Source organism: Salvelinus sp. IW2-2015, linkage group LG7 (genome assembly GCF_002910315.2).
Source record: "Salvelinus sp. IW2-2015 linkage group LG7, ASM291031v2, whole genome shotgun sequence".
Lineage (NCBI taxonomy): Eukaryota > Metazoa > Chordata > Actinopteri > Salmoniformes > Salmonidae > Salvelinus > Salvelinus sp. IW2-2015.
In genome coordinates this window covers 31,725,540-31,737,686 of record NC_036847.1, presented here as the reverse complement: position 1 = coordinate 31,737,686, position 12,147 = coordinate 31,725,540, and the positions used below count along the sequence as shown (strand labels likewise).

At 45.6% G+C, this 12,147-nt stretch overlaps 1 pseudogene; it reads left to right on the top strand.

Moving 5' to 3' along the window:
* Positions 1-6,604: 6,604 nt before the first annotated feature.
* The window catches only part of LOC111966139 (rho-related GTP-binding protein Rho6-like), a 36,817-nt pseudogene continuing 31,274 nt past the window's right edge, over positions 6,605-12,147 (top strand).

Here is a 12,147-nt window from a genome sequence, read left to right as displayed (position 1 = left end):
CCTCTGTCCTCTGTCCTCGCCTCTGTACTCTCCCCTCTTTCCTCTCCTCTGTCCTTTCCCCTCTCCTCTGTCCTCTCCCCTTTCCTCTGTCCTCTCCTCTGTTCTCTCCCCACCCCTATGTCCTCTCCTCACCCCTCTATCCTCTCCCCACCCCTCTGTCCTCTCCCCTCCCTCCCTTCTCCTCTGTTCTCTCCCATCTTTATCTCCTGCACAACCCCAGGCACTTTCATCCCCTGTTGTCATCCATCTGTGCTTTTTGAGGACAGAATAATTGAAATGAAGCCAGAAAGATAAATATGTATACAGTATATGCAGAGTAGAGTAATATTGTTGGTGTGTTATGAATGCAATGTCCAGAATACAGTAGGCTACAGTGAACTCAATGGACTGATCCTTGTGAAAGATTGTCCCATGCAGTGAACACACTTCCAATGAGCAGACAAGCAGTTAGTTGACAGGCAGACTGATTAGATTACTGTGGCTGTGTGAGGAATAATTCATTTCAGACCAGAGAGAAAGTGTTGTTGTAATAGAAGTGATTTGAGTCATTTAGCAACACCTGTAAACATCGGCCCCACGGCAGTCTCAGTGAAAATGTGTCAGTTACCGAGGTATCATTATAATCTGTCTGAGCTGAGCTGTTCACACAGTCACCAGACAGGTCGGAGTTGACTGGAGTCAGTGTGACAGTTCAGAGCCTGTTCCTGCGTCTGTACCACCCAGCCCAGCTGGCAGGTTTGATGCCGGCAGGGGAACACAGAGCAGAAGGGTGTATATGTGTTACAATAGGGTCCTCTCCAGCTCTCACCACTGAGCTCTTTAATTAGACTGGGCCAGGCTGTGGGGAGAGGAGAGCCCTGGCACACTGTCTGCAAGCCTGCCTGATAGTCTCTCTCCCTCCCTGCATCTCCCTCTCCTTTCCTCTCTCTATCTCCCCCTCCCTCCCTCTATCTGCTTTGTCTCCTCATCCTCAGAGCTGCTGCAGCACCCCAGACAGATATCACTGTGTCTCAGCACCCCAGACAGATATCACTGTTTAGCAGCACCCCATACAGATATCACTGTTTAGCAGCACCCCAGACAGATATCACTGTTTAGCAGCACCCAGACAGATATCACTGTGTCGCAGCACCCCAGACAGATATCACTGTTTAGCAGCACCCCATACAGATATCACTGTTTTAGCAGCACCCCAGACAGATATCACTGTTTAGCAGCACCCCAGACAGATATCACTGTGTCTCAGCACCCCAGACAGATATCACGTGTCGCAGCACCCCATACAGATATCACTGTTTAGCAGCACCCCATACAGATATCACTGTGTCTCAGCACCCCAGACAGATATCACTGTGTCTCAGCACCCCAGACAGATATCACTGTTTAGCAGCACCCCAGACAGATATCACTGTGTCGTCAGCACCCCAGACAGATATCACTGTGTCTCAGCACCCATACAGATATCACTGTGTCGCAGCACCCCAGACAGATATCACTGTCTCAGCACCCCAGACAGATATCACTGTGTTCTCAGACCCCAGACAGATATCACTGTGTCGCAGCACCCCATACAGATATCACTGTTTAGCAGCACCCCATACAGATATCACTGGTCTCAGCACCCCAGACAGATATCACTGTGTCTCAGCACCCCAGACAGATATCACTGTTTAGCAGCACCCATACAGATATCACTGTGTCCAGCACCCCAGACAGATATCACTGTTGTCTCAGCACCCCAGACAGATATCACTGTTTAGCAGCACCCCAGACAGATATCACTGTGTCGCAGCACCCAGACAGATATCACTGTGTCTCAGCACCCCTACAGATATCACTGTGTCGCAGCACCCCAGACAGATATCACTGTCTCAGCACCCCAGAACAGATATCACTGTTTAGCAGCACCCCATACAGATATCACTGTGTCTCAGCACCCCAGACAGATATCACTGTGTCTCAGCACCCCAGACAGATATCACTGTTTAGCAGCACCCCTACAGATATCACTGTTTAGCAGCACCCCATACAGATATCACTGTGTCTCAGCACCCCAGACAGATATCACTGTGTCTCAGCACCCCAACAGATATCACTGTGTCTCAGCACCCCAGACAGATATCACTGTTTGCAGCACCCCAGACGATCATCACTGTTTAGCAGCACCCCATACAGATATCACTGTGTCTCAGCACCCCAGACAGATATCACTGTTTAGCAGCACCCCATACAGATATCACTGTTTAGCAGCACCCCATACAGATATCACTGTGTCTCAGCACCCCAGACAGACATCACTGTGTCTCAGCACCCAGACAGACATGCACTGTGTCTCAGCACCCCAGACAGATATCACTGTTTAGCAGCACCCATACAGATATCACTGTTTAGCAGCACCCCATACAGATATCACTGTTTAGCAGCACCCCAGACAGATATCACTGTGTCTCAGCACCCAGACAGATATCACTGTTTAGCAGCACCCCATACAGATATCACTGTTTAGCAGCACCCCAGACAGATATCACTGTTTGCAGCACCCCAGACAGATATCACTGTGTCGCAGCACCCAGACAGATATCACTGTTTAGCAGCACCCATACAGATATCACTGTTTAGCAGCACCCAGACAGATATCACTGTTAGCAGCACCCCAGACAGATATCACTGTGTCTCAGCACCCCAGACAGATATCACTGTGTCGCAGCACCCCCATACAGATATCACTGTTTAGCAGCACCCCATACAGATATCACTGTGTCTCAGCACCCCAGACAGATATCACTGTTCTCAGCAACCCAGACAGATATCACTGTTTAGCAGCACCCCAGACAGATATCACTGTGTCGCCAGCACCCCAGACAGATATCACTGTGTCTCAGCACCCCATACAGTATCACTGTGTCGCAGCACCCCAGACATATCACTGTCTCAGCACCCACACAGATATCACGCGTCTGTTTAGCAGCACCCCAGACAGATATCACTGTTTAGCAGCACCCCATAACAGATATCACTGTGTCGCAGCACCCCAGACAGATATCACTGTGTTAGCAGCACCCCATACAGATATCACTGTGTCTCAGCACCCCAGACAGATATCACTGTTAGCAGCACCCCAGACAGATATCACTGTGTCTCAGCACCCCAGACAGATATCACTGTGTCGCAGCACCCCAACAGATATCACTGTGTCGCAGCACCCCAGACAGATATCACTGTTTAGCAGCACCCCAGACAGATATCACTGTGTCGCAGCACCCCAGACAGATTCACTGTTTAGCAGCACCCCAGACAGATATCACTGTGTCTCAGCACCCCAGACAGATATCACTGTTTAGCAGCACCCCATACAGATATCACTGTGGTCGCAGCACCCCAGACAGATATCACTGTGTTAGCAGCACCCCAGACAGATATCACTGTGTCGCAGCACCCCAGACAGACATCACTGTTAGCAGCACCCCAGACAGATATCACTGTTTAGCAGCACCCCAGACAGATATCACTGTGTCGCAGCACCCAGACAGATATCACTGTGTCTCAGCACCCCAGACAGACATCACTGTTTAGCAGCACCCCAGACAGATATCACTGTGTCGCAGCACCCCAGACAGATATCACTGTGTCTCAGCACCCCAGACAGATATCACTGTTTAGCAGCCCCATACAGATATCACTGTGTCGCACACCCCAGACAGATATCACTGTGTCGCAGCACCCCAGACAGATATCACTGTGTCGCAGCACCCCAGACAGATATCACGTGTGTCGCAGCACCCCAGACAGACATGCCAACTGTAATCTACATCAGAGCCAGTGTGATGGAAACAAGATGATTGGGCTTGTAAAATCTGACTGATGTCAGTAGGAGATGAATACTGTGTGACTCATACGAACAAAGGCAGATTGGCTTGGCCCAACAGAGCCATAAAACCAGGAGGGGAATGAATTGTTGACAGATCCGTAAATTGGCTAGGTGTGACAGAGGGGTTCGGTGAACCACACTCATACGATGAGTAACATTGCCTGAGACCTGGCTAATGGCTTGTGATAACTCCCCAAGGTAATGTAATACATAGGTTTTAGCTTCACGGCTAACACAATACAGTCTTGTAGCAGAGACAGGCTGGAGACGGATTTGAACCCAGTTTCCAGTCACTAGGGAGGAGGGTTATTTATATTAATTGACTTTTGTATTTTGATTTACAGCAAGTTGTCTTAAGTGGATAACCTTATGGTGTGAAATGTAACGTCTGTCTCTGGAATGATTAGGTGATACTTTTGAGTTCTGACTCGACCCCTGGCAGCATCTGGTCCCCTACAAGTGGTCTTGGCTCCCCCGAACTTTCTCTGCTCAACCAAACAAATAGCATGAAATACACCTCTGTCTTGGCCCCTCCTATAGACATTCATTATCCCACAATCTCTAGAGTTGTATTTTATTATGCTCATCACACTCAAATAGCATGGAATACAATCTCAAAGAATTAACATCTTGCTGATTGGCTCAAATAGCATGGAATACAATCTCAAAGAATTTACATCTGCTGATTGGCTCAAATAGCATGGAATACAATCTCAAAGAATTACATCTGCTGATTGGCTCAAATAGCATGGAATACAATCTCAAAGAATTTACATCTGCTGATTGGCTCAAATAGCATGGAATACAATCTCAAAGATTTAACATCTGCTGATTGGTCAAATAGCATGGAATACAATCTCAAAGAATTTACATCTGCTGATTGGCTCAAATAGCATGGATACAATCTCAAAGAATTAACATCTGCTGATTGGCTCAAATAGCATGGAATACAATCTCAAAGAATTAACATCTGCTGATTGGCTCAAACAGCACGGACTACAATACCAGCATCCTGGATTCAGACATGGGTCAAAGCTCCTATAGCTTCTCTCACTAGCTCACTATCTCAACTATCTAGCTAGTCAAACAGCACAGGACACGCCTCTGTGTACCAATTAACCAGCATCCTGAATACAGATATGGGTTAAAATGTAATTAGTTAGCGATTATAGTCAATTGCTAGGTGCAAAAAAACTAAATAAGTATTTTTTTCATCAATGGATTTGAAAGATTCAACGGTTCCCCATGGGTATGAGTTATTGGGATAAAGCCAGGAGGTTTTTAGGTGTTGAGCTCAATTAGATCCGACTTGTGAAATTCCACTTCATTTGCTGTCAGATAGACAAACAATACTAAGATCACAACCCCATGATACACAAACTCCTGGATCACAGGGCTTCCATGCAAATCACAAAGAGTCAATGCAAATGGAATCTATTGGGAAGAGTCAACAGATCCTCATGACGAACCTAACATTGGTTTCTCTTATCAGCTCTTTATTTTGTGAAGTTGACTATTAAAGTTAAATAGATGGATGACAAATCAAGGATTGGAGCTCAAACTACTCGTTGAAAAAAAATCTATAAAAAGATGATGATGGTTCATTAATTCCCAACCGTCTCCTCTGGAACCACCAGCCCTAAACTGGCATACCTGATTCCATTAGGCAACTATCACCAAGCCCTTGACTAATGGAATCAGTTGTGCCAGTTCCGGACTACAACAAAATTATGTGAAATGTCTGGTGGTCCCCGAGAAGAGGGTTGGGAAGTGATGGTTTAGATTACTTTGAAAACTTAATCACTGTCATTATTTCTGCAGACAAATTAGATTTAGTCCATCCCACAACTCTTTCCAGTGATTTGAGCCTGTGGGTCTGATGAAAGCAGACTAATTATCTAACAGTGGAAATCGTCTGTTGACTATTGTCTTCAGCCCTGATGCATAGAAAAAAGGGTTCCAAATGGGTTCTTTGGCTGTCCCCATAGGAGAACCCTTTTTTGTTTCAGGTAGAACCCTTCTGGGTTCCAACTAGAACCCTCTGTGGAAAGGGTTCTTCATGGAACCCAAAAGAGTTCTACCTGGAACTAAAAGGGGTTATTCAAAGGGTTCTCCTATTAGGACATCCCTTTTAAGGTTCTAGATAGCACCTTTTTTTCTAAGAGTTCTTTGATCTATGGATCTTGCAGAGTTAAGTCAATCTAATGATTTAATTGGTGACCTTAAAGCCTAGATCTAGAGCAACAGACCAGACCATACTGAATGTCCTGAGGAATATTATACCAACTTGATTTAATGAGCGACCAACATACTAATACTGTAGCCTGCATATATTATTTGAGTGTAATGAAATGCAAATGAACATGTAGGCTAAAACAACTGCCATTGGAAATAGTGAGGTTTATGGTTACAAAGTTTGTGTTTTTTCTTTCAGATTTGTGTTGGACTTGGATCTCTCCAGCACATGTATTGCCATCTTGACTTTAAGCCCTAGAGAAAAACTGTCTTGTACATAAACCAAGTAATAATACTTTTATGTGGATTATTTCGGTTTAAAATTGTATTTCTTTAACTACCTGGCATAAGGCAAAATAACCCATTTAATTTCAGCGGCCAGGGACAAGAGAACTCTGGGGCTGTGAAAGAAAGTCAGGAAAACCGCGCGCCCATTGGCTGTTGGCGCGCGCTATAAAGAGCCGCTGTGTTGACTCTCATTACATCAAATGCAAGCATCCTTCTAGGACTAGACCACACTTCAGAATAGGCTACGGTGCTCTACCGCTAACAAGGACGCTTTTCTTTTGGATTTCGCGTTTTTACCCTTTTTCTTTAATAAAGACTTGTGTTCTTGACTGTTACAAATATGAAGGAAAGGAGAAATCCACAGCCGTTGGTGGTGAGATGTAAACTGGTTCTTGTTGGAGATGTTCAATGCGGAAAAACTGCGATGTTGCAAGTCCTCGCGAAGGATTGTTATCCAGAGGTATGTGAATATTTGTTCTCCTGTTGCAATACTATCAGTTTAAGATACACATTATACATGTTCTGCAAAGCTTCCATATTGATTGAGCACATGTTTCTGAGGATTTGATCAGCCTCATAAACGGCTCTTTTAAAAATTGGGAATAAATTGATGATGGATTAATTTCTGATAGAGCATCATCCGCTTCGGGCCAGGATGCCTGTATCTACTACATGATGCGCATGTCCAATAATTCACAGTTTTCACATTGGATTATATCACATGTTCTACTGTAGGCTTCTGATCATCACCACATTGAAATGGGTTTCATCACCACTTTGAAATGGGGTTCATCACCACTTTGAAATGGGTTTCATCACCAATTGAAATGGGGTTTCATCCCACTTTGAAATGGGGTTCATCGCCACTTTGAAATGGGGTTCATCGCCACTTTGAAATGGGGTTCATCGCCACTTTGAAATGGGGTTCATCGCCAAACTTTGAAATGGGGTTCATCGCCACTTTGAAATGGGGTTCATCGCCACTTTGAAATGGGGTTCATCGCCACTTTGAAATGGGTTTCATCACCACATTGAAATGGGTTTCATCACCACATTGAAATGGGTTTCATCACCACATTGAAATGGGTTTCATCACCATATTGAAATGGGTTTCATCACCACATTGAAATGGGTTTCATCACCATATTGAAATGGGTTTCATCACCACATTGAAATGGGTTTCATCACCACATTGAAATGGGTTTCATCACCACATTGAAAAAGGCAGATATGATCATGCACCATTTTTTCCATTCATTTTTATTGGGCTAGCCTACTAATTCGTTTACACTCAAATGTTTACTATTTTCGTATTAGATGACTGTATTTCATTTTAATGTAGATCTGAATTCTGAAAATAATGTCCATCACTTGTAGCAGGGAGGATATTAACAGACTGCTATGTCATTCCTCTCCTCAGACTTATGTGCCCACAGTGTTTGAGAACTACACAGCGTGTCTGGAACTAGAGGAGGAGCAGCGCGTGGAGCTCAGTCTGTGGGACACGTCAGGTAACTACATCCTCTCATCCTATATCATCATCCTATATCCTCTATCACTAGTTCAGGGGTACTCCAKGCAGAGCAAAATGAACTTGGTGGTACATTAAACATTTTGAGAATCATGGATCTATATGAACTGGCCACGGTGACCTACATTATACCAAGCTTTTTAGAGCCCTAAGTAAGACCTTGTTGAGGGACCCTCCTTCCAGTTTCACGTTTGAGAACAGAATATACAGTACTGGTCAAAAGTTTTAGAACACCTACTCATTCAAGGGTTTTTCTTAATTTTTTWAAATATTTTCTACATTGTAGAATAATAGTGAAGACATCAAAACTATGAAAGAACACATATGGAATTATGTAGTAACCAAAAAAGTGTTAAACAAATCAAAATATATTTTATATTTGAGATTCTTCAAACAGCCACCATTTGCCTTGATGGCAGGTTTGCACACTCTGGTGGAGACAAGCACAAGGACAGGTGAAACAGATCAGGGCGTGACACATTCTTATGTTTAATACATTTATTGTATAGTGTGTGTGTGGCAGGCTTACAATGATGGGAAAAAACACAATTTGAGAGTGCGCTGGAGGTCGAATGTTTGAAGGGGTATGTTTGAAGTGGCAGATCACGTGTAGCAACACCTGCACAGGATCAGTGCATCCGAACATCACACCTGCGGGACAGGTACAGGATGGCAACAACTGCCAGAGTTACACCAGGAACGCACAATTCCTCCATCAGTGCTCAGACTGTCCACAATAGGCTGAGAGAGGCTGGACTGAGGGCTTGTAGGCCTGTTGTAAGGCAGGTCCTCACCAGACATCACTAGCAACAACGTCGCCTATGGGCACAAACCCACCGTCGCTGGACTAGACAAGACTGGGAAAAAGTGCTCTTCATTGACGAGTCGCGGTTTTGTCTCATCAGGGGGGATGGTCGATGTTTGAGTTTATCGTCGTAGGAATGAGCGTTACACCGAGGCCTGTACTCTGGAGCGGGATCGATTTGGAGGTGGAGGGTCCGTCATGGTCTGGGGTGGTGTGTCACAGCATCATCGGACTGAGCTTGTTGTCATTGCAGGCAATCTCAACACTGTGCATTACAGGGAAGACTCCTCCTCCCTCATGTGGTACCCTTCCTGCAGGCTCATCCTGACATGACCCTCCAACATGACAATGCCACCAGCCATACTGCTCATTCTGTGCGTCTGGGACCTGTTGGATCGGAGGGTGAGGGCTAGTGCCATTCCCCCCAGAAATGTACGGGAACTTGCAGGGGCCTTGGTGGAAGAGTGGGGTAACATCTCACAGCAAGAACTGGCAAATCTGGTGCAGTTCATGAGGAGGAGATGCACTGCAGTACTTAATGCAGCTGGTGGCCACACCAGATACTGACTGTTACTTTTGATGTTGACCCCCCCTTTGTTCAGGGRCACATTATTCAATTTCTGTTAGTCACATGTCTGTGGAACTTGTTCAGTTTATGTCTCAGTTGTTGAATCTTGTTATGTTCATACAAATATTTACACATGTTAAGTTAGCAGAAAATAAACGCAGTTGACAGTGAGAGGATGTTTTTTTTTGTTGCTGASTTTATATAGTCCCGTTGGAAAATATAAATGGACTGTTTAAAAATGTGGAATTTTTTATTTTATTTGGCGTACCGCCGACGGCATGGCGCACACCAGTTTGGTAATACCTGGTGTAGATGAAGGGGGGGAGACAGGTTGAGGAAGGATTTTTAAGCCTTGAGACAATTGAGACATGGATTGTGTATGTGTGTCATTCAGCGGGTAAATTGGCAAGACAAAATATGTATGTGCCTTTGAACGGGGTATGGTAGTAGGTGCCAGGAGCACCGGGTTGTCTCAAGAACTGCAACGCTGCTGGGTTTTTCACACTCAACAGTTTCCCGTGTGTATCAATAATGGTCCATCACCCAAAGGACATCCAGCCAACTTGACACAACTGTGGGAAGCATTGGAGTCAACATGGGCCAGCATCCCTGTGGAATGCTTTCAACACCTTGTAGAGTCCATGCCCTGATGAATTGAGGCTGTACTGAGGGCGCTGCGACAGAGCCTGGGCGCGAACCCAGAGTCTCTGGTGGCGCAGCTAACGCTGCGATGCAGTGCCCTAGACCACTGCGCCACCCGGGAGGCCGGAAGTCCTTTTTAATCAGAGTTATCCATCTAAGCCTCTCATTTCTAATTAGATGAAGAAGATAAGAATCACCTTCCGCTGATGCCAAATATAACAAATATAATCAATAAACAAGAGCGAGAGACTCAAGTAACCAAGACGTGTTTGTTTGTGTGTGTGGCTGTGTGACTGTGTGCGTGCCGCTGTGTGAGTGCATGTGTGACTGTGTGTACCTGCATACGTGATAGCATGCGTTTCCATGCATGTGTGTGTGCCCCAACATTGTTTTAACAGAGAATTGTGTAGAGCGATAGCTGGGCAGGTGGGTGGACAGCAGTGTGTAAGATGATTGGCAGTTGCGGCCAGCCTTTAAGGAGGGTGGGAGGAACGCCTGATGCAGATGGAGGATTCCAAGGCTGTTGCTGTGGTAACGGCAGAGGGACTGGAGGTATTACGCTGTGCTGAGTGGAGGGAAGACTAGGGGGGTGTGTAGAGGGGGAGAGAGAGAGGGGGTAGTTGCTTAGGATTCCGAGTGCATGAGTGGAGCGTCTCTGCCTGCTGCTGCTCCCAGCCAGCCTCACTGTTCTGTTCCACTTGTTTAATCCAGTGATAAAAATATCAATGTGGATTTAGTGTCTGATTGTCATCTTTTCCCACTGAAACACCAACAGGGAGAGGAGAGAAGGATAAGAGGAGAGGAGATGAGAGGAGATGGGATGAGAAGGCGGGGAGAGGCGAGGTATAAGGAGGAGAGGAAGGAGATGAGAGAGAGGAAGGAGGAGGAATGAGAGGAGATGGGATGAGAGAGAGGAGGAGAGCGAGGTGATAAGAGAGAGGAGAGGAGATGGGAGGAGAGGAGATAAGGGAGGAGAGGAGATGAGAGGATGGATGAGAGAAGGATGGGGAGAGGCGAGGTGAGATAAGGGAGGAGAGGGAGAGAGATGGAGGAGAGGAGAGGAGATGGGATGAGAGAAGGATGGGGAGGAGAGGCGAGGTGGATAAGGGAGAAGAGGAGAGGAGATGGGAGGAGAGGGGATAAGGAGGAGAGGAGAGGAGACGATAGGAGGATAGGAGGAGATGAGGAGGATAGGGAGGAGAGGAGGAGGATGGAGAGGAGGATAGGGAGGAGAGGAGGATAGGAGAGGAGGAGATGAGGATAGGAGGAGAGGATAGGAAGAGGAATGAGGAGGATAAGAGAGGAGGAGGATAGAGGAGGAGATGAGGAGGATAGGAGAGGAGAGGAGGAGCATAGGGAGGAGGATGATAGGGAGGGGAGGAGGGAGAGGAGATGAGGAGGATAGGAGAGGAGAGAAAAAAGAGAGGGGAAAGGGACAGAAAGTACAGCTCAGCATGAGAAGTGATACCCCTCAGAGATTACCCCTGGTCTCTGTCCTCTTTTTCTGTCTCTCCCTATATGTCTCCTTGTCTCTGTCTCTCTCTATCTCACTCAATTCAACTCAAGGGGCTTTATAGGCATGGGAAACATATATTAACATTGCCAAAGCAAGTGAGGTAGATAATATACAAAGTGAAATAAACAATAAAAATGAACAGTAAACATTTACACTCACAGAAGTTCCAAAAGAATAAAGAACATTACATATTATGTATATATACAGTGTTTGTAACAATGTGCAAATGGTTAAAGTACAAAAGGGAAAATAAATACACAATAAATATGGGTTGTATTTACAATGGTGTTTGTTCTTCCACTGGTTGCCCTTTTCTTGTGGGCAACAGGTCACACATCTTGCTGCTGTGATGCACACTGTGGTATTTCACCCAGTAGATATGGGAGTTGATCAAATCTGGTTTGTTTTCAAATTCTTTGTGGATCTGTTTAATCATTGGGAAATATGTGTCTCTAATATGGTCATACATTTGTCAGGAGGGTCACGACTTCCGCCGAAGTCGGCTCCTCTCCTGTTCGTTCGGCGGTCGACGTCACCGGCCTTCTAGCCATCGCCGCTCCACTTTTCATTGTTCCATGTGTTTTGTCGCGTTTCCCCGCACACCTGGTTTACATTCCCTAATCACACTACATATATATTCCCCTCTGTTCCCCCCATGTCTTTGTGTGGAATTGTTTTTGTTACGTGTTTGTGT